This window comes from Chlorocebus sabaeus, chromosome 19 (assembly GCF_047675955.1).
Source record: "Chlorocebus sabaeus isolate Y175 chromosome 19, mChlSab1.0.hap1, whole genome shotgun sequence".
Taxonomy (NCBI): domain Eukaryota; kingdom Metazoa; phylum Chordata; class Mammalia; order Primates; family Cercopithecidae; genus Chlorocebus; species Chlorocebus sabaeus.
Window position 1 is genome coordinate 15939427 of NC_132922.1, and position 22229 is coordinate 15961655.

The 22229-nt window shown below is 43.8% G+C and overlaps 1 long non-coding RNA gene across 1 annotated transcript; it reads left to right on the plus strand.

Annotated features, from left to right (window-relative positions):
* Window positions 1–14055: 14055 nt before the first annotated feature.
* Window positions 14056–16437, plus strand: LOC119627324 (uncharacterized). The gene is made up of 3 exons (XR_005243495.2): window positions 14056–14299; window positions 14933–15027; window positions 15884–16437. It is a non-coding gene; the product is annotated as an uncharacterized lncRNA (long non-coding RNA).
* Window positions 16438–22229: the final 5792 nt, after the last annotated feature.

Consider the following 22229-nt stretch of genomic DNA (forward strand, 5'->3'; position numbering starts at 1 on the left):
AACTTGGAACCTGACACAAGACATTGCTTTGCAGGATTCACATTTGCCACCATCTCACAGGTATAAGGGGACATGATATCTAAGTTTAATTACTAGGCCCAATTCTTCACCCTTCCCTGGATCCATGCCTCTGCAATGTAACTTATCAGGGCTCTCCCGCTATAGGTAGGTGTGGTTCTCAATCCTTTGATTTGGGACTCTGTCATGTGACTCACTTTGGCTAATAGAAAAAGACAAAGTGATGGTGTGCCAGCCCTGAGTTCAAGCCTCAAGAGCCTTTGTGTGTCTTTCTGCTTCTTTGTGCTGCTGCCATTGGTAGGAGAAAAGCACGCCTGGGCTAGCCTGCTGGCCCCCAAAGGTAGAAGGATGAGCGAGATCCTCCTGTGTGGATGTACAGCTGAGCTATATCCCAGCTAGGTTGCTTCTACCAGGACATTCTAGAGTCAGGTCTAGAGGGGATCCACTGCTCCTCCTACCTCCACTGGCCACAGGTGGATGAGGGACCCCAGCTGAGATCAGCCAAACTCCAGTTGATCCCCCAGACCAGTGACAAATAGAAGTTGAGGTTTTGTGATGGACTTTTTCTCAGCAATAGCTAACTGATACTCGTGGCAACTGTGAACAGAGCAGAGTTTTTGAATCAAACATGCTTTTAACTCACACTTGTGCCAGTTATTAACTGTGCAATCCTGAACAAGTTACTCAAACTCTTTGAACTTCAATATTCTCATCACAACGGGGATAATAACATCTACTACTAGAGACATTGTATTAATGGGATAAGCAGAAGCATTGACTATAGTGTCTGGCACAGAATGTGTGCTTAATAACCATGGGTGTCCTCATTGTCCCAATTGCTCTTATCACTCTGCATGTAGTGCTTATCACTAAGCATTTCGTATATATCCATGTTCATAGACTGTGGGATGGGCTCTATGCACAGTGAATGAGGTTAATGGTCACTATCAAGGTCACATGGAGCTTGGTGGCAGTGGCCCAAAGAGGAACTGTGTCTGGAAAGTCTTGATAAGAGGGGCTAGGAAAGGATCTGGCCAGGCAGACCCTGGGGCCAAAGCAGAAAACACTCTAGGGCCATGGCAAGACTGAAGTTTCTCTGGATACTGGGGCATGGACCTGCATTTTGGGCAGAGATTTAGATGACTTGGGAGAAAAGACAGTCATTGGAACTGGAGTATCAACTCTGTATCACAATCTATTGACACAATAATGCCATGTGACAAATCACCTTACAACTGTGGTTGAAAACAAGAAACATTGATTATGGACCATGAATCTGCTGGTCACCTGGGAGGTTCTTCTGCTTTCAGATGGGCTCATGTAGTTTCTGCAGTTATCTATGTGCTTGGTAGGAAATCTGTGGATTGTGGAAGGGCTCTCTCTCTCAGCTTAGTGGGCTGTAGGCTGTCTTCTCATCTACAGCAGGCTAGTTTGGGTGTGGTCCCACGCTACTTGGGCATGTTCTCATGGTGTGACAGAGGTGTGAGAGGGAGGGAAGTGGGGGACAGAGAGAGAGAGAGGAGAGAGAGAGGGAGAGAGCGAGAGTGTGCAGAAGTGGACAAATCCTCTTTAGGCCTAGGCTTCTATCACATTCTGTTTGCCAAAGCAATTCACACAGCCAGCCCAGATTCAAGGAGGTAGGAAAAATGGACACCATCTTTAGATCTCTCTCTCTCTGTGTGTGTGTGTGTGTGTGTGTGTGTGTGTGTGTGTGTGTGGTCAGGTGGTGGGGGCTTCAGTATCCCATTGTAAAAGGCATAGATACAGGAAGGCCTTTAATTGGGGGCATCACTACAATCAATCTACCATAGCTCATACCTGGAATGGCCCAGTTACTAGGTGTAGGGATTGAGGTCATAATAGGAACAGCAGCCAGAATCATTGATTTTGGGTCACCAACCGCTGGCCTAGGCTCATAAATTTCCCCTGATCAGGTCTAGGGTTGGTAAAGAGCTGGTAGAAGATAGACATTCTGAGTTGAAGGCATTGGGCAATGTAGGGGGTAGAGTCAGGTGTATTCATATGCAAGTAGAGCAGGAACCACAAGGAAATAAAATGTTAGCAATGGCGTGTAGGCAGCTAGGGGATAGTTCTTGTGTGATGAGAATTGTCTGCCAGCAAAACTGTGTGATGGGATGTGGAATAGCATTATAAACCCCCTTGCCCCACTCTACTAATTAACTTGCAACAGAATCTATGTGAGAAGTAGGTTTCCTTTTGAGAATATGAAAGGAATACATGAGAATCAAGAAAAATTGGTCTAAATCAGAAACATTGAAAAACAAAATAAAACAAATCATTCAGTTTAATCAGCCAAAGACAATCACTGTTAACACCCAAATACATTTCTCTAACCACCTTTTTTCTCCTGCATGCATGTATGTTTATACATATTATACCCATTATAAATAAGCATTTAAAAAACTACAGTCTTCAAGGGGATTTGCTTTTATGTTCTGTTTGTTTTTGCAGCTTTAGAGAACATAATCTTGACTAAAATAATTTCAAGTATCCACATATATCTATCTAGAATAAGAAAGGTTTTGCTTGCTTTTTTTTTTTTTTTTTTTTGACACAGGGTCTCACCCTGTCACCAGCTGGAGTGCAGTGGTGCAATCTAGGTTCACTGCAAACTCCGCCTCCCGGATTCAAGTGATTCTCCTGCCTCAGCCTTCCGAGTAGCTGGGATTACAGGTGCACACCACCATACCCAGCTAATTTTTGTATTTTTAGTAGAGACGGAGTTTCACCGTGTTGGCCTCGATCTCCTGACCTTGTGATCCACCCGCCTTGGCCTCCCAAAGTGCAGGGATTACAGGCATGAACCACTGCACCTGGCCTTGCTTTCTATTTTTAAAGGTAAAAATAACAGAATGACTTAAACCAAAAATCTTCCAGAATAGGAGATATACAAAATTCAGTCATAACATCCACAGCATAAACAAACACCAAACAGTGGATTCCATTATTGGTCTCCAGCTTCCCACACTAAGGAACTGGTGTGAGCTCTTGACCAGTGAGGTTGGCAGACCTATCCAAGTTCAGGTCTGGTTGGCATCTGTGTCTTTGAGGATATGCTATGCGGACTCTCCTGAGAGTTCCACATTGCTCAGTGTGGAAGACTGGAGTGTTGGAAGATCTGGCTCTTGTTTTCAGACCTTTTAACTGGCACGAGTTCCCTGACAGTCATCATGTAGGCACTTGCTCCAAGTTTGTTTTGGGAGTTAAATCTTTATCAGCCGGTTTCTATGGACAATATTGCTTCTTCAGTGTGTCTCTAATGTGCGGTCCCTCTGAGTTCCCTGTTGTTGAGAGTGTTTGTGTGTCTGCCTTGCTAGGTTTATGATTCTCTCTCCTTCTCAGTCTCTGTCTCTTTTCATGCCCTGGGCAAGCTTATATTCTCTGTGTGGGGTCCCGGTGGCAGAAGGGGAAGACAAGCTGTATCAGTAGCATGGGCACTTAAAATCCAAGTGCAAGAGTCACTTTTAGTTTGGATTTCAACAGCACATTAACCCAATCCTTTTAAACAGTCCCAGTGCTTCCTGCACATCACCAATAAATAAACACCTCCCAAGATGCAGTAATGGTGCTTCCTGCATATCACCAATAAACACCTCCCAAGATGCAGTAATGGAGCATGTAACATTCCTCCTACTCATTTCCCAGCCTTTGTCATAGGCATACTTTTCTTGTATAGTTGTGCCCATATTGCCCATAAGTCTTGAAATCCTACTTCACGTAACATTATTTTAGCAGTATTTCTCTGAGCTCTTACATATTCTAAGAAAGTGCCCTTTGTGATGGTTAAATAATATTCCACTACATGAACCGTTTAAACATGTTAATTCCCTTATAATTAAACATTTAGCTTGCTCTTAATATAACTAGTACATGTAGTGAACACTTACACATACAGCTTTTATCTTTCTTTCCGAATTTAGGATCATTTCCTTGGGACAGATTTCCAGAAACAGGATTATTCAGAACAATAAATGTATGGTCATTTAAAAAAGACTTCGGAAACAGTCTTCTAAATTACTCTTCCAAAGGGTGTACCAATTGAACCTCCCACTGGCGATGGATCAGAGTGACCGTTCACTGCCAAGAGGCAGCGTTTCCAGTAGTTACTTTGAACAATGGAAGAGAGCAAGCCCAGGGAGCTTCAAAGCTGTTTCAGATAAAAGGCATGATTTGAAAAGGCAGATAGTTGGCAGACCTTATAGCCGGGGGTGTTTAGCTGGGGAATCGTAATGCCAACAAGCCAGGGATTGAATTTTGTGGATTTCACAGGATTTCAGGTGTTCTACTCTCCCAGGTTCAACGTGGTTTCCGGGAACTCCTTGGCCATCAATGCCCAGCTCAATTGCCCCCTCCTCTGCAAAGCCGTCCTTGGCCCCAGAGTGGACTTGAGGAAGGAATTCTTCTTTTGTGCTCCCTTAGACTCTGAATGTTGTAGTACTTACCACACAGTACTACATTTGTACTTGAGTTCTCAGTAGCCCAGGGGCCTACTTTAGGCAGGGACCGAAGTGCACTAATTTCTTTGTCTTTTACAAATTTCACTTTACTGCCTTGCTCATGGTAGAAGTTCCTAGAGATTTGTTGGTAGGATGGATGGACCACATGGGCTCTCTGTCAGCTTGACATGCTCCATCCAAGTAGCTTCCCTGACCTTCCCTCACACACGGATTTTCCATCTCCAAGGCAGTGGCTTGAATGACAAAAAGGAACCATCTGGGGGGAAAAGACTGGAAATCAGAAAGTCTAAGCAGATGGATCAGCCAGTACAAAGGACCACAGAATGCTACCAGCCTAGAATGTTTGGGAAATGCAAAAAAGAATGATGCAGTTAAATTATGGTACAAGAGAGGAAACGTGTTGAAGGATGAGGTCAGCAGAGCCCAGATGATTGAGGCCCTCATGAGTTAAAGGAAGAAGCATCAATTTTATCCCGAGGGTAGCAGAAAGCCGGTGTAGAGTTTTAAGTAGAAGAGGGTGTGATTAGATTTACACTAAAAAAAATACATCCGTCTGCTTGCTGTTCAGAAAGTGGGTTGTGGAGAGAAGGGGGAAGCTCTGGGGAGACCAGTAAGCAGGGTCTGACCAGTCACCCAGGCAAGAGGTGTTGGTGGCCTGGCCCAGGTGGCAGTAGCAGAGATGGAAAGAAGTAGCTGGGTGTGGGTCAGGCTTTTGCCATGGAAATTCTGGGGATGAGGGCAAGAGATGACTCTAGGGAGGTTCTAAGGTATTTGCCTACATGACTAGTTGAATGGTGGTTCCTTGGAAAACACCAGGGAAGGACCAAGGATGTTTTTTCCCCAGCAGAATGTTCAGAAGGAGCCAAGAACCAATAATTCTTACTTGTGTGCCAGACCCACCAGGTCTGGTCCTCTGACTTGGTCTTTCCAGTCTGGTCTGGAGACTTGGGTCTCACATTTGAACCCCAGCCAGTGAAGACTCGCGGGGCGGGGGTACATTCCCAGATGCATGTTCTGCTGGTGCACTCTGTCCTTTCTGACCGCATCCTCATTGATACCTTCTTCTGTTGACCTCTTCCCTTTCCCTATAGCTTTGTTCCCATGCCCTGTACCACCCTGGCTCCCAGTGTCTGCTCCACTATAAAGAATAAATTCTATAGCATCACCATGCAGGTATGAGCCATAGCTGACCAGGTCTTTAGCTAGAAATAGTGGCTAACACCTATATGGTATTTATTATACACCAGGCACATATCTTGGTTCAATCAGTCAGTGCAACAGTACTATTCAGTTGCTACTGTTATTATCCCCATTGTACAGATGGGGAAACTGAGGCACAGAGGGTTCATATAGCTTGCCTGTGGTCCTACAGATGCCAGGTATCAGAGTTGGGAGGTGAACCCAAGATATCTGGATCTAGAGCCTATGTGCTAAACTGTTAAGCTCTGCAGAATCATAAGTAATGTGGCATCAGTCTTTCCCCGGTACATCGGCTAGCCCAACATGCTGAGGGCTCACTAATATTGCAACTGGTGATTCTAGGTCACTGTATTTATTTTGCCTTCTCTAACATTGTTGCATCAGAGAATGAAAAGAAGGCTGAATTCAAGGTATAGAGGTGTCAAGAGAGAATTAGATCATGAATGAACCATCCCTACTGAGGCATTTGTTCATTGAAAATATATTAGTTGAATGCAATCCCATGCCTGGCATGTGTGACAGTAATGGGCAAGATAATGTGTCTCCTGCTTTCATGGAATATATGTTCTCCTTCCCAGTGTTGCATCTTCCACAGCATATGTAAGTACCCCCATCATTTTCTGTCCCTCTACCTCAACCCAGGTTCTGGGAAGTCCTTGTGCATGACTTCTACTCAATTCTGTAATGTGTATTACCCTTCCTGGCTGCACACACTCTGTTCTACTCTCAGCCTTTGTTCTAGGGATTTTTTCCTACTCTCTTCTCTTCTACCCAAAGTCAAGAACATTCCTTATCTCAGCTATCCCTTACCTGTTTCCAGGCATGACCTGCTTCCAGGTTTCTATAATGACAAACATCTTCTGAAATTGAGCAGAGAAGCAGAGAAAGGGAGCTGGGGCCACTTTCTAAAATTATGAACCTGTGAAAGCCAGGGACTCTGTAACCCAGTGAGCAGGCCACCATAAATGGATGAACAAATTGGGATGAAGGTACCATTAGGATTGGAGAACCGAGGAAAACTAAGATTAGTATGTAAAATGCCTGCTACAAGTTTCCATACAATTGTTAGAAGTGGGTCAAATATTGGTTTTGAGCTCCCTGACAGCCAAAATAAAAAAGAAAAACATAATTAACTTGTATGATATTCATGGCTCATGGTTTGCAAACAAAATAATTTGTCAGTAAAAGACTAGATTAACTAGATTTTTCTTGTACAGAGAACGGAAATAAATGCCTCCCTTGTGTACTCATCAAGAGACCCCTGTCTGATATAGTTGGAAATATCCCAAACAAAACTTGCTGTTTTAAAATGTGCTTGCTTTGCTAAGTCATTTTGTATTCATAGAAGTAGCACTGGGAATGGCTTTTGCTTCAAGGTCAGACACTACTTTTCTGTTCCCCACTGGCCTCCCATGGCAGGTAGAGCAATCTTCTGTGCACAGTAGGTTCCCCGTCTGTGCTTTTACCTGATTTACTCTTAATTAGGTGTCTGTTGGATCCCAGAGCCCTGTATCTCATACTCCATTGTATCTAAGAAACATCATATGACTTTAAAAATTGCTGATATATAACTGAGAGGCAAAATAATTAGTGAGGAAAATCGAAACAATTCCTCCTAAATTTATGGGCGTTCTTACAGAGATATCTTTTAGGGAGTAAGAATTACCATAAATCCCCAGGGTGAACAATAGCACTAAAAGCAAAGAAGCCAAGAGTCAGCAAAAATCTTTGGCAGTGCACACACTTTGTTTTTTTGGAAGACAAAAGGAACTGCCATCAAGTTGATTTTAATGGGTCAGCTACTTGCCCCCTCTTCTTCAGCCTCTTCCCATGCCCCATCCTGCTACTTGTGGAATTGGAGGTGGGATCTTCCTGGGGTGTCCAAAGAGTGATAACATCCCTATCGATTACTTCCAACTGCTTGCAAAGAGAACATGATTGGAAAGGAGGTACTTTCTTTGTCAGGATTACAGCACCAGTGATGCACAAACAAGCCAAACCCAGGTTGATTGTTGGGGGGACTCTTATCTCCCACTGCATACAGAAGAGCACGCATTCATGTAATAAACAGGCATCTCTCCCTCACACCTCCATCACTTCTTCTCTAGGGGAGCAGAGACTTACTTGATTGGTTAGTTTGGGAGAAGGATCCAGGCATCCCTGGCATGGCTGCTTTCTGTTTTTCTCTTTCTTCCTTCCTGCCTGCAAAAAGCACAGCTCTACTACTCAGTGCTGTAGGAGTAGAGTTGTTTTCATGTTTTCAATTTTTTTTTTCTGGGGTGGGCTCCATGGGGAAGCCAGCAGGCTTTCAGCACTCTGTGTGACCAGGTAGAGAAGTCTGCCCAGTTCAAATGTGCAATACTAGGAAACTCATTGCTGCTCTTCATTTAAGTCTTGTTCTCCAACACCTGTTATCTGTAGGGAAGGGAACCTTTAAAATCTCACCTCCTGAATCCTTTGCTTATTTTTAAGTTGGTCTTGCACCAGGGCAGGAAAGAGGTATCCAGTATTGAGACCTCTAAAACTCCAACACTGAGTATGATCAGGAAGCTGCACAGATATGACTTAAGAAAGCAGGCCGTGGGCCGTGGCTCACAACAGAATAGCCCACAGGAGGACTGAAGGTGGCTAGTGGGTCTTCTCAAAGTGTCACAGGTTATACGAGAGAGGCCACCACAAACCGAGAAGAAGAAAGCAGGTGGTTAGTGTTGGTGGAAGCCCAAGTCTCTCAGTGAAAATTTAGGAGCAAGCAGGACTAGAAACAGGGAGGGAACCTGTAATAGACAAGTATATTTTTGCCTGTTGAGCCTATGGTTTTTCTTCTTCTGGTAACCACACCCAATTTCCTTTGGGAAGCAACTAGTCTTTTAGAGAATATGGAGTTCCTCCTACCTTTCTCCAGGGGAGGGTATCTAGTCAGTGAATTTCAATTCTGGAACATTTATGGAACTATTGGGAAAGGTAAGTTATTTGCCTTGGCACAAGTAGTCTGGGAAGATGCAAGTCTGAGGTCACCAATGACCATCTGACCACCAAGAGGGAGCACGACTGAGGATGCATCAATATGAAACCAACATGGAGGAAAACAGAGTTAGAAGTGAGTACAATACCTGTATCCAGATATGCCAGGAGCTGTCTACTGGACTTCTTAATTGACAGATACATTCCCTTTTGCTTAAACCATTTGCTATGGTCTGAATGTTTGCCTTCCCCCAAAATTCATTTGTTGAAATTCAAATCCCCAAGGGAATTGTATTAGTCCCTTTCCATACTGCTATAAAGAACTGCCTGAGACTGGATAATTTAAGGGAAAGAGGTTTAATTGATTCACAGTTCAGCATGGCTGGGGAGACCTCAGGAAACTTACAATCGTGGCAGAAGGTGAAGGGGAAACAAGGCACCTTTTTTACAAGGTGGCAGGAAGGAGAAGTGCTGAGTGAAGGGGGAAGAGCTGCTTATAAAACCATCAGACCTTGTGAGAGAATTCACTCACTATCATGAGAACAGCATGTGGAAAACCACCCCATGATTCAATTATCTCTATCTGGTTTCTCCCTTGACACGTGGGGATTATGGGGATTATGATGATTACAATTGAAGATGAAATTTGGGTGGGGACACGAAGCCTAACCATATAATTCCACCCCGGCCCCTCTAAAATCTCATGGCCCTTTCACATTTCAAAACCAATCATGCCTTCCCAACAGTTCCTCAAATCTTAATTCATTTCAGCATTAAGCCAAAATTCCAAATCCAAAATCTCGTCTGAGAAAAGGCAAGTACCTTCTGCCCATGAGCCTGTCAAATCAAAAGCAAGTTAATCACTTCCTAGATACAATGCAGGTACAGGCTTTGGGTAAATACATCCATTCCAAATAGGAGAAATTGACCAAAACAATGGGACTATAAGCCCCATGCAAATCTGAAATCCAGTGGGGCAGTCAAATCTTAAAGCTCTGAAATGATCTCCTTTGACATCGTGTCTCACATCCAGGTCACACTGATGCAAGAGGTGGGTTCCCATGGTATGGGGAAACTCTGCTCCTGTGACTTTGAAGGGTACAGCCCCACTCCTGGCTGCTTTCATGGGCTGGCATTGAGTGCCTGTGGCTTTTCCAGGTGCATGCTGCAAGCTGTCGGTGGATCTACTATTCTGGGGTCTGGAGGACAGTGGCCCTCATCTCACAGCTCTACAAGGCAGGGCCCCAGTGGGGATGCTGTGTGGGGGTTCTGAGCCCACATTTCTCTTCCACACTACCTTAGCAGAGGTTCTCCATGAGGGCTCCACCCCTGCAGCAAACATCTGCCTGGACAACTAGGTGTTTTCATACATCCTCTGAAATCTAGGTGGAAGTTCCCAAACCTCAATTATTGACTTCTTTGCACCCACAGGACCGACACTATGTGGAAGCTGTCAAGGCTTGGGGCTTGCACCCTCTGAAGCAATGATTTGAGCTGTATGTTTGCCCCTTTCAGCCATGGCTGGGACACAGGGCACCAAGTCCTGAGACTGCACAAAGCAGCAAGGTCTTGAGCCATGCCAGAAAACAACATTTTTCCCCTAGGCCTTCAGGCCTGTGATGAGAGGGGCTGCCATAAAGACCTCTGACATGCCCTGGAAACATACCTCCCATTGTTTTGGTGATTAACATTTTGTTCCTCGTTACTTATGCAAATTTCTGAAGCTGGCTTGAATTTCTCCTCAGAAAATGTTTTTTTTTCTTTTCTATTGTATTGTCAGTCTGCAAATTTTCCAAACTTTTGTGCTCTGCTTCCCTTTTAAACATAAATTCTAATTCCAAACCATCTCTTTTGGAATGCATAAAACTGAATGCTTTTAAGAGCACCCAATTCACCTCTGAACACTTTGCTGCTTATAAATTTCTTCTGCCAGATACCCTAAATTATCTGTCTCAAGTTTAAATTTCCAGAGATCTCTAAGGCAGGGTCAAAATGCTGCCAGTCTCTTTGCTAAAGCATAGCAATAATCACATTTATTCCAGTTCCCAAGAAGTTCCTAATCTTTATCTGACACCACTTCAGCCTGGACTTCATTGTCCATTTCACTATCAGCATTTGGTCCAAGGAATTCTATAGGTTGCTAGGAAGTTACACACTTTCTCACTGTTCCAACCTCTGCCTGTTACCCAGTTTCAAAGTTGCTTCAACATTTTTGGGTATCTTTATATCAGCACCTGACTCTCTATGGTACTAATTTACTGTATTAGTCTGTTTCCATACTGCTATAAAGAACTGCCTGAGACTGGGTAATTTATAAAGGAAAGAGGTTTAATTGACTCACAGTTCAGCATGGCTGGGGAGGTCTCAGGAAACTTACAATCATGGTGGAAGGTGAAAGGGAAGCAAGGCACCTTCTTTACAAGGTGGCAGGAAAAAGAAGTGCCAAGTGAAGGGAAGAGAGTCTCATAAAACTATCAGATATTGTGAGAACTCACTCACTTTCATGAGAGCAGCATGGGGGAAATTTTCTTCATGATTCAATTACCTCCATCTGGTCTCTCCCTTGACATGTGGAGATTGTGGGGCTTACAATTCAAGATGAGATTTGGGTGGGGACAAAAACCCTAACCATATCAATGATGGTATCAAAATGTGAAGCCTTTGGTAAGTGATTAGGTCATGAGATTAGAGCCCTCATAAATGGAATTAGTGCTCCTAAAAGAGACACCAGAGAGCTGGCTAGTCTCTTCCACCATGTGGGGACACAGTGAGGAGGCACCATCTATGAGCCAGGAAGAAAGTCCTCACCAGACACCAACTATTCTTCTGCTTTTATCTTGGACTTCCCAGAACTGTAAAAAATAAATTTTTGTGGTCTATAAACCACTCAGTCTATGGTATTTTGGTATAACAGCCTGAATGGATGGATTAAGACACCAGTTTAAATCATTTTTTCCACTAAAAACTAAAACAGTTAAAATAAATGAAGAAATTAAATGAGAACTATGCTTGTTTGGAAGGAGATAGAATCCATACATTTATTCTTCATTGCACCATTATTCACTGAACAGTTGCCATAAGCCAGGTTCTGTGCTGGGCCCTGGCAGTACAGAGATGAATAAAGCACAATTCTTGCCCTTAGAAGCTCACAGACTAGCTAGAGAGACAGACAGATGAGGAGGGGACCATAGAGTGATATGGTATGTGAGATAGGAGAGGCACGTGGGTCGGGGGCATGGTGACTCAGGAGAGGCAACCCATTCCTGGGAGGGATCAATGAATTGAGACTTACAAATGAGCAGGATTTAGGAAAGCTGAGAAAAATAAAGTGTCATCTGTGATGATACAGAGAAAGGAGAGGTCAGGGTGAGGTATGTAATAATGATGAAGATGAGGATAATTAGTGTTATATCTAGTTAACCATTTATCGAGTGCTTATCATACATTCTGCCCTGGTCCAAGTTCTTTGTATATACAATGTCATTTGATCCTCATGGTGATTCCATGAGGTAGGTACCTATTTTACTGGTAAGAAGGCGTTAGGGAAGTTGACAGAAACCACATAGCAGGCCAGGGCTGCTGGGATATAAGACAAAAACATGGAGTGTTGATAGACGAAACTCTTGAGAATTTGTTTTGGGTTTGGATTGTGAGAGGTTTTAAATATAACACAAAGAGCTCAATTAGAGGACAGAAAGTACACTGTTATTGCTGAGTGCCTACTATATTCCAGTTACATATCTGATCTGATCAAATTTTTACAACTCCCCTATTTGATAAGCATTATTAGCCACATTCTTACTAAAAAAACTCAGACATATTTTTATTTTCCTAAATCACTCTACTAGTAAGTGGCAAAAAGTAAAAAAGGCTGGCCCCTGAACACATTTTTTAACTGCTATATTATTGTCCATTTCCTCTTTCTGGTAAATATTTTTAATCCTTTTTCCCCCTTCTAATCAACTGATGAAAGCTATCATTTCTCTCTGCAGAAACATACATGGAACTATATACAAACAAACTTTTGCTTGTAATTAATTTTGTTGCATGGGAATTTCATTTTTTTTTCATATGGACAGACCATACAAACAAGTCTTACATAAAATTATTTGTCTCATTTCCTGCCCCCCTCCACAAAATATTACTGCTTTTTTCCTTGAAAAAGCAATAAATCCAAATTTTGCAAATGAATGAAAAATGTAAATTGAAATTCTGCTGAAATGTAACATTTCAGTGAGGAGCCTGCTGTTGTTTGACTTAAAAAAAGAAATAGAAATGTTGGAGCTGTCTTTGCATGACAGCATCATTTTAGCAATCTAATCATTTCAGCATTGTTTTTTTGGCAACAAGTCCCTAAACTGTGACTCAGAAAGGTAAGTAACAAACACTGTTATTGTTCCCAGAACTCACTTTGCCACACAAGGTCAGATGTGTGTCAAGGAGGCCCAGAATCCTCTAAGACTCTTTGAGTTTAATTTATTTTGTATAATCCCCTTTGTCCTAGAGTTAATGAGGTTGGCTCTGCATTCTTGATGCCATCTGTGTCAGCAAGTCGAGGATTATGAATCCAGTTCAATCGTAAGGCTGTCTACACACTAGTAAACCTCAGAAGAACTCTGCTACATTTCCTGGTATCTACAGATTTCTGCTTATGGAGAAACAGACAAGGTTTTGTCACTATGTACAACAGTCTACAAAAACAGTTTTTCTTGACTGGGAAATAGGATAATTTTCCACCTCCTAGTTCTTCCAGAAGAGTGAAAATGGCTGAAATGCTAGGAACTTTTTGGCAGTGTCCGTAATGGTGAATGCTGGGCATAAATTCAAACCGCTACTTTATCCAACTTGCCAAAAATGTCCACCAAGAATTTCTCCCTGTCAGATTATTCTGAGAAAGAGCATTTTTAATCTGCAAAGTAATAATAACAATAATGATAATAATGACTGTCTGTCAGAAGTTCCATTGAGTGCTTTAAGACTTATCCTCTAGAATCTGGTAAGACTCCCCAGATAAGGTCTTCTGAGTTCTCTTCCTGTTTCTTGGTAAGTACTAAAAACGTGGTTCAAGGAGAGGATAACAGGAAGTTCTCTGAGTTTGATCGGCTGGATCTGACACTCGAGCACACCAATATAGAAAGCAACCAAGGGGCAATGTCATCTGATGCTTTTTTCTTCACTGCATCCTTTATCTTACAATTTAGTGCTTCAGCAACAGCCATTAATTTGGCTCATGATTTTATGCATTGGCGGTTTGGGCTGGGCTCAGCTGGTGGTTCTTCTGGTCTGAGCTGGGCTCAGTTGATCTCCACTGGGCTCATTTATGCATCTGCAGTCCTGCTGGTGGATTGGCAAGGGCATGCAGGTTTGTGGTCTTGATTGTTGACATGTCTGAGCTCACTCTCCATGTTGGTTTCTTATCCTCCAGGTGGTTAGCCTGGGCTTGTTCACATGGTGACTGGCTTCCGTGAAGAGCCAGAGAGCAAGCCTGTGAGAAGAAGACCAAGCACTTTCAAGTATTTGTTTTTGTTCCTTTGCTCCTGTCCTACTAGTCAAAGCAAGGTACTAGTCAGCCCATATTCAAGGCATGGACCCAAGCTCTAGTCAGCCCACATTCAAGGCATGGACCCAAGCTCCAATCATTGGTGAGAAACGCTATCTTGTGAGGCTGTGGGTATGGGAAGGAGATGAATCTGTGGCTATTTTTCTAATCTACCATATTTGCAAAACACAAAAGCCTTTTAAGAGTTAAGGGGCCAATATATTATACCTTTCTCCCACTTTTGAGTTTAGAGCCAGTTGAGAGAAGTACATAGGGGTCAAATGGGGCAGATCAAATACCAGCTTAATTATTGGTGAAGTTAGAATGGGAACCCATTTTGTATCTGTAGTCTGAACAGACTTTCTATAATCCTCTCTCTCCTAGAATGAAAGTAGCCATCTGGAATTTAAGCTGTCCCCCTGCAGGAGCTTAAAAATGTGTGTGTGTTTTGAGTAGGTGGATGCCACAGAGAAAAAAAACACAAGGAAGAGGGCCAGGTAGAGATTCTTCTCCTCTGCTCTGTAGGGAAAAATTGTATCACTGAATGCTAGATACTTCCTTTCCCATCATGAGAATAAAGAAAAAAGTGGAAAGAGAGGGAAAATGTTACTATTTATAAGCCTAGGTGGGAATGCTATGAGAGGGGGAAAAATGGTCCCCCTTATCCCAGATGTGTTTCCAAGCAATGAAGGTATTTATGTTTGTGTGTGCCCTGAGTGTCATTTTTTCCCTCTAGGTAATGGCAGTGAGACCATTTATCACTGTGAACATGTGGATGGTAACAGAAGATTCCAAATGGGATTTGCAAAATAGGACTTCTTCATTGACAGTGTAAGTGAAAATAGATTAAAAAAAAACACAGGAATTAGCTTCATTGAAATACATCAGTAGTTACATACTGTTGCAAGATGAAGGGAAATGGCTGCCAATTCCATGACCTATTTCAAAATACTGGAGAAAATGTGATGTTTTGGGAGTGAATGCTGTGTAACAGAGGTGATGCTTCTATTTTTTTTTTCTAGTGTTCCGAGACCCAAAGTAGCTTGACCATGCCCTAAAATGAAGTTGTTTATGTGGTTTTTATCTTTCCTTGGCAATTCCATGAGCACTTGTTGGGGGTTGAATTTTCATGGTCACAACAGTCCTCAAAACTAAGGTTTGGGTGGGGTACAGTGGCTCACATCTGTAATCCCAGCACTTTGGGAGGCCGAAGCAGGCAGATCACCTGAGGTCAAGAGCTTGAGAGCAGCCTGGCCAACATGGTGAAACCCTAAAAATACAAAAATTGGCTGGGCGTGGTGGCAGGTGCCTGTAATTCCAGCTACTTGGGGAACTGAGGCGAGAGAATCACTTGAGCTCGGGAGGTGGAGGTTGCAGTCAGCCGAGATCATGCCATTGCACTCCAGCCTGGGCAACAGAGTGGGACTCTGCCTCCACAAACAAACAAACAAACAACAAAACAAAACAAAACAAAAACAACTCAGGTTTGTAAAGATGTTAATTTGCTTTATTCCTATATAAAAGAGTGTCTTAGCTCTCATGCCTCCAATTCCATAAGGGCAAAAAACTTAATCTTGTAAAACCAAGTAGGCTCAGCCAAGTCTAGTTTAATACTTAGTCTCTTTGGGACAAAAACACAATTCACTCAAGATGCTTAGCTTCTCCTTTTTCCTTTTTTCTCTTCCAGGGATGGGAATCAGATGGGCATAGGGCATCTGGTCCATGATCATCCTTTCTTCGTGCTGGTCTCCGATGAAATATCTGAAGAAGGTAGGTCCCTGTCACCATGTGTTGACATTTGCCTCTGGGGTGTCTGTGGTCCTATGTGGTCTCCCACTGACAGGCCATGCTCTCTGTTTCTTCCTCATCCTGCCTCAGGCCCCTTTGGGCCAGTTACAGTGTCTCATCCCTTCTGCTCTCCCCTCAATGGCTTTGCAACTCTTAGTGTCTTTTCTCCCCATTTCCCCACTGGGGTGCATGGGACATCACTCTATGAGGCCTCTCTCAGGCCCATCCACCAAGATTCCTTCCTCTGCCATTGTTAACTCTACCACTCTTGTGCCTTGCTGGGAACAACCTCTCTGCAAGGCTTGCAGACTCCCCAAGGGATCCTGGAGGGGAAGATACAGATATTTTATGCTCTGAGATCTACCCAAGTCATTTAGGGTTTCTGTGAATCCTCTCTCCTTTCCAGATTTAACTGGAAAGGGCAAGAGTGTGAATGTAGTGCTTTCCTCTGGAACTTACTTCAATAACCAACTCTCTTACTTCCCTCTTCCAAATGTATGGTAACCTATCTCCTTTTCTTAGCCCATGTAATACATGTTACCTCTCCTCTTAGGCTTCTTTATCATTTATTTAATGCCTATGCCTTCTTTTGTTCAAAGATCAGCTCTCTTGATTATTCTCTCAAGGCTTTTAAGACTGCTGTCACTGTTATGCCTGTAAACCTGGCATTCTAAAACCCAGCTGAGTTTTGTTTTAGGCTATATCATCATTTTCCACTGAGGGTAGGACAAAGAGAAAGTTTTTACTGCTGGTTGACATGGTGCAGGGGGTGAAGGGCAGGACACGGAAGTACAGGGGAAGAGCATTTTAGTTAATGTCACAGAGTTTAATTCTCCCATAGAAACTTCTACATCTTCCAGATAAGCCTTCTGTGGTGGGTCAAATACAAGTTTTAGTATTATTGCAGTTTTTTCAAGTTAAGAATCATTCCCACCAAACATCCAGCTAGAGGCAGTAGTAGGTTGATGTAGTTACTTCTGGGGCAGGAGAGGGGGCTGGTTGTGCTGTGGTCTGGGAAGTGGATCACCATAGGAGATAGAGGAGCTGACGCCAGCACCGGGAAATGGGATTGGTGCCTCCAGCATTGAGCTGAAGAGAACAGACAACTGTTCGTAGCTCCGCAGCAGCCTAGGGCAACCACATTAGCTTCATCAGCCGTTCCATGTCACCTATAGCACCAAGATATCATCCATTTGTTCACCAGTAAATTTCTCTCCCAATAATGGAACACAGGAACCCACTCCTCCAAGATTCAGGAGAGTAGTGGGCAAGATGCTACAGCTTTGAGGTGCAGTGCTGTGCTCTCAGGTAGGTGAAAAAAGATTTGCATGTTGGTTTCCCCTTTCCCAGCTGTGTGGCCTTGGGAAAGCTACTTAATCTTTCTAGGCCTCAGTCTTTTAAAAATCTGAAACATGTGAAGAATGACAGAATATCTAGTGTGTGTGTTTGTGTGTGTGTGTGAAAAGAATTAAGTGAACTGTGATATGTATAGTCCTTGGCAGAAGGCCTGGTACTTAATAAGCACTCAATGAAGGAAAGCCATTATTCTTGCTGTGTTGTTTTTTAATTGTTATTGTTGTTGCCATTGTTATTTAGGAGAGCACTGTAGACTTGTAGACTTTGCTTTGAGCATTCTTTTTCCAATGACTCATACTGTCCAATGTTAGATTAAGAATGGACAAAGGTCAGGAGACAATTCAGTTAGGTTGGCTCTAAGCTTTCTGTGGCAAGATCACAGTCTTTCAAGAGGACAGCCACGTTGGAGCTCTGCCATGTTTGGTGATGAAAGTATGGGAAAGGTGAGCTTTGCTGACAATTTCAAGGTCAAACTAGGACTGACATAGACTGGCCATGTTGGAGTCATAATTGCAGGTAGGTTTTTTCTTGCCTATCACTTTGAGATTATATTCTAAATACCATAAAATGATGACCATGATTATAGCACTTAAGAGGAAAACAGTACCTTAACAATATAATTTGACATAAAAATGTTTTCCCAGATAGGCAATTTACAATGTAGCATGAGGGAAATTTATGAAATAAAAATTTATGTCTTGTTTTTAGAGAACTTGGAACCATCCATGTAATAACCCCAGGGCTCCATAGGTTACGTATTAAGAATTTCTTTTGCTGGTTTCTCTGAGCACCAACATTCTGTGCCATCATCTGTCCCATAGGGTATCCAGCCCAGTGCTATAGACATACATAGTAGATGTATAATAAATGTATAATAAGTGTGTAGTATATGCCCACTAAACTGAATTGAAAAGTCTTCAGGACTCAAAATTATCCAATTGTAATGGGTAATGAGAAGCAATGAAACAGATGCATCCAGGGTTTCCCTCTCCAATTAGATTACATGGTAACTGTCTTGGACATGCCAGACTGAAGGTTTATTACTGAATTATCAGTCTGTGCTGAGCTCTGCCAGAGGTAAGATGAGAGAGCTCAGGAAATAAAGCCAAAGATGGGAAACTGGGAAGATGGCCAGTTGGTGCATCAAGGTAGAGGGGTAAGGCTGGAGCCAGGGCCTTAGAGAAAGCGCGAGAAAGGCAGGGGCAAGTGGGGCAGCACTGAGGGACACAGAGCTGATCGGGCTGGATCTGAGAAATGTATTACTTGCCCTCTGAATGAGGGCAACTGGGAGAAACAGTTGTGATGGGAGGAAAGTAGAGTCCCCTCTTCTTATTTCTCGATGAGCAGAGCATTTTGACAATCTAGTGATAATAAAATACCTCCATGGGGGAGATGCTGGCTTCCCCAACTAGAAAGACATTCTCTACTGACCAAGAGCAGCTACTCAGGATATCCCTGGGCTGAGTTTTGTGCAAAGGCTCATGAGAAGGGCTGGGGCTGGCCCACAGTTGGCTGCTGATGTTGGTTGAATGGAGGCAGAGGGTGCATCTGTATGATCTGCTGTCCTGTGCACTTAGGGCCCAGGAACTGGCAGGCAAGGTCAGAAGAACATGTGTTGCTAAGAAAATCCACCCAGCATGCACTTTTTATTACACCCAAATATAGGTCATGTTGGGAGGGTGCTTGGGGAAGCAAAAGGTCATTGTGTGGCTGAAATCCATAGGCAGGAGCTGTCAGCCTTGGGTGCCTCCTCACCCTGTCTGGCAGCAGCCGCTACAAAGCAAGACATGAGTCCTTCCCATTAGCCTCCCCTTCTCCCACCAGTCTCATTACCCTCTGCTCATCCCCTGGATTCTGAATCAAGTTCAGACTGCCTGCACAGCAGGGTTGCCAGCTGGTTTGACTTTATTCTGTGATTCACTGTCTAGCAGAGGGAGTTTCTCTGGTAAGCCTATTGAGGCTGGAAACTTAACCCTCCAAAATCTCCTTTATAAAAAGCAAACGCATGAGGGAGTACCCCCTGGTCTTGCCTGGCAGATGCAAAATGTTCCCAGCAGCCAGATCAGATGTCCTTATGTGCAACAGTGCCATAAGTGACCCCAGCTCCTCAAACACAGCTCCAGGGCTGTGGGTATTAGGAGACAGTCTACAGATTCAACCTCAAAGAGTTTCCACTGGTGTTGGCTAACATGGGCCCATCTCTGTGACTGCTTAGGAGCCAGATGGGGCCATTTGGAAAGGTCTGGCCAGCTGTGTGATATCAGTCAACTTACCTGCCCTCTCTGACCCTGGATTTGTAATCTGTGAAATGGAGACTGTACTGCACACGTTCAGCAGTGCTGGGATTCCAAATGGGATGCAGGTTAAGCATTCGAAGGCATCCTTGCTCATGGCAGTCCCTAGTGCATGCTTTGCTATTGTTTTCCTTTATTTTTAAATTGTCACCCACCTGCCTGTCTCCTGTCGTGAACTCCTTAGCTATGTTTAACGGAGAGAGAGTTGGCCAAGATCCCCAGCCCCTGAAAAGTTCTTTAAGATCCACGATCACCCCAATAGGAAAGAGAATAGTTGAGGCCGTGGCTGCCCTTGATTTCTCACTGGGTCTTTGTTGGCCTCAGGTTTCTGTGAGATTTCACTGGGGTGAGCTGGACTGGGCCAGTAGTGAATGTTGAGACTGCAAGAGCTACTTTTGTCTGGGCCAGAGGGGAAGGCAACTATTCTGGGGGCTTGACTTTGTCCCTTTCCTCTGGATTCCTAAGTCTTTCTAGTTTTTCCTTCAAGGATGGGAGTTTCTGGGATGGTGATGGTGGTGATTCTACTTTTTGGCACCTTCAGCTGCTTTGGGAGAGCACTTCCAAGATGCAAAGCAATCCCCAAAGCAGGAATTCCAAGGAGCACCTTCTAGCAAGAAAAAGCTCTAACCTCTTTTGAGTTTCCTCTTAGGAACTCCACTCCCCAGTCCCTGAGGCCAATCCTGTCACCTCCATGTCTCCTATGAGTAATGCCCTGCACAGGTCTCCAGGCAGATGTCCCCCACCCTGGCTGCACTTTGGAATCACTTAGGGAGCCTTAAGAAGACACTACATGAGACCCACCCTAGACCATCCAGTTGGAGTCTCTGGGAGTGGGCTAGGAGAACTGTATTTTAAAAATCTTTGCCTGGGTGTGGTGGTTTACACCTGTAATCCCAGCACTTTGTGAGGCCAAGGTGGGTGGATCATGAGGTCAAGAGTTTGAGACCAGCTTGACCAGCATGGTGAAACCCCATCTCTATTAAAAATGTAAAATTTAGCTGGGTGTGATGGTGCATGCTTGTAGTCCCAGCTTCTCAGGAGGCTGAGGTAGGAGAATTGCTAGAATCCGGGAGGCGGAGGTTGCAGTGAGCCGAGATCGTGCCACTACACTCCAGCCTGGGTGACAGAGCAAGACTCCATCTCGGGACAGGGTGGTGTGTGGGGGGTGTGGTGGGGAAATCTTTCCAGATGATTCCAATCTGCAGCCATGGTCAAGCACTTCAGGGCTGGAGAATGTAAAGACTTTCTCTGAGTCAGTTCTCCCTGACTACAACTCATTCCTACTTGGGTCTGAAGGAGGTCTGGCTTTGCCTCCCTGTCTGGCACATGCTTTGCACCTGGCCTGTCTGAATTGCATGTGTTTTCAGGAGACCTCTCAGGGGCCTGGAGATGGTTGAGTCCAGGGGTATAGACAAAGAGGAACTAAAGCTAGCCTTCACTGATTACAGTTTCAAACATCTTCACATAAGAGTGTGTGTGTGTGTGTGTGTAGATGATAGAGATGGATAGAAAGATAAATAGATTATATAGAGATGAGAGAGAGAGAGAGAGAGATGGTAAAGGTAGATAGATTCTTCTACTCTTCTTTTTAACATGTGAGCTACCTAAAGGAAATTCATGCTTCCCCTGCTCCCTGATGCTTCAGTTTTTATAGGGGGCCTAATCCCGCAAGTCACACTGCACGCTTGCCTACTGTTGAAGGGTTCTATATAAAATGGCCACATCCCTCAATATTTCCACTTCCACTGCTTGATTCTTGTTTCATTTGTTTTCCTCCTGGGCACTTATTGCCACCTGAACATTCTATCTTCTCCCCCTGTCTCTGAAATAAACATTAAAAAATGTTTTTATTGTCTTCCTTCATTAGACTGTAAGCTCCATGAGGTCAAAAATTTTATTTTTTGTTCATGCTGTATCTTGAGGATCTAGATATATCACACAGTAGATCCTTCATAAATATCAGAAAATCTCACAATTTTTTGAGCGAACAAATGAAGATTTGCTCTTCATAGTCTGGCCTGGTTGCTGTAAAGGAAAGATATAGGAAGTTGATAGCCAAATATGGATCAAAACATTAACTTAATTAAAAGGCTAGATGAGCGTCTTATAATCTCTGAACACCCCAATCATGAACGTGGTGGGGGTCTTCATGCCCCAGCCCTTTTCTCAGTGCATCCAGAGACAAGCACAAGGGTCCTTTTAAATTTTAAAGTTGACGATTATAGGCAAATAGATCCTGTAAATGAAGAACCCTCGTTGTTCCTTTCCTCTGTGTAAAGCTAGCAGAGTCATTTGCCCAAGGTCACGTGGTTAGTTAGCTATAAAACTAGGAATCAGGCCGGGCGCGGTGGCTCACGCCTGTAATCCCAGCACTTTGGGAGGCCGAGGCGGGTGGATCACAAGGTCAGGAGATCGAGACCATGGTGAAACCCCGTCTCTACTAAAAAATAGAAAAAAAATTAGCCGGGCGCAGTGGCGGGCGCCTGTAGTCCCAGCTACTCGGGAGGCTGAGGTAGGAGAATGGCGTGAACCCAGGAGGCGGAGCTTGCAGTGAGCCGAGATTGCGCCACTGCACTCCAGCCTGGGCGACAGAGC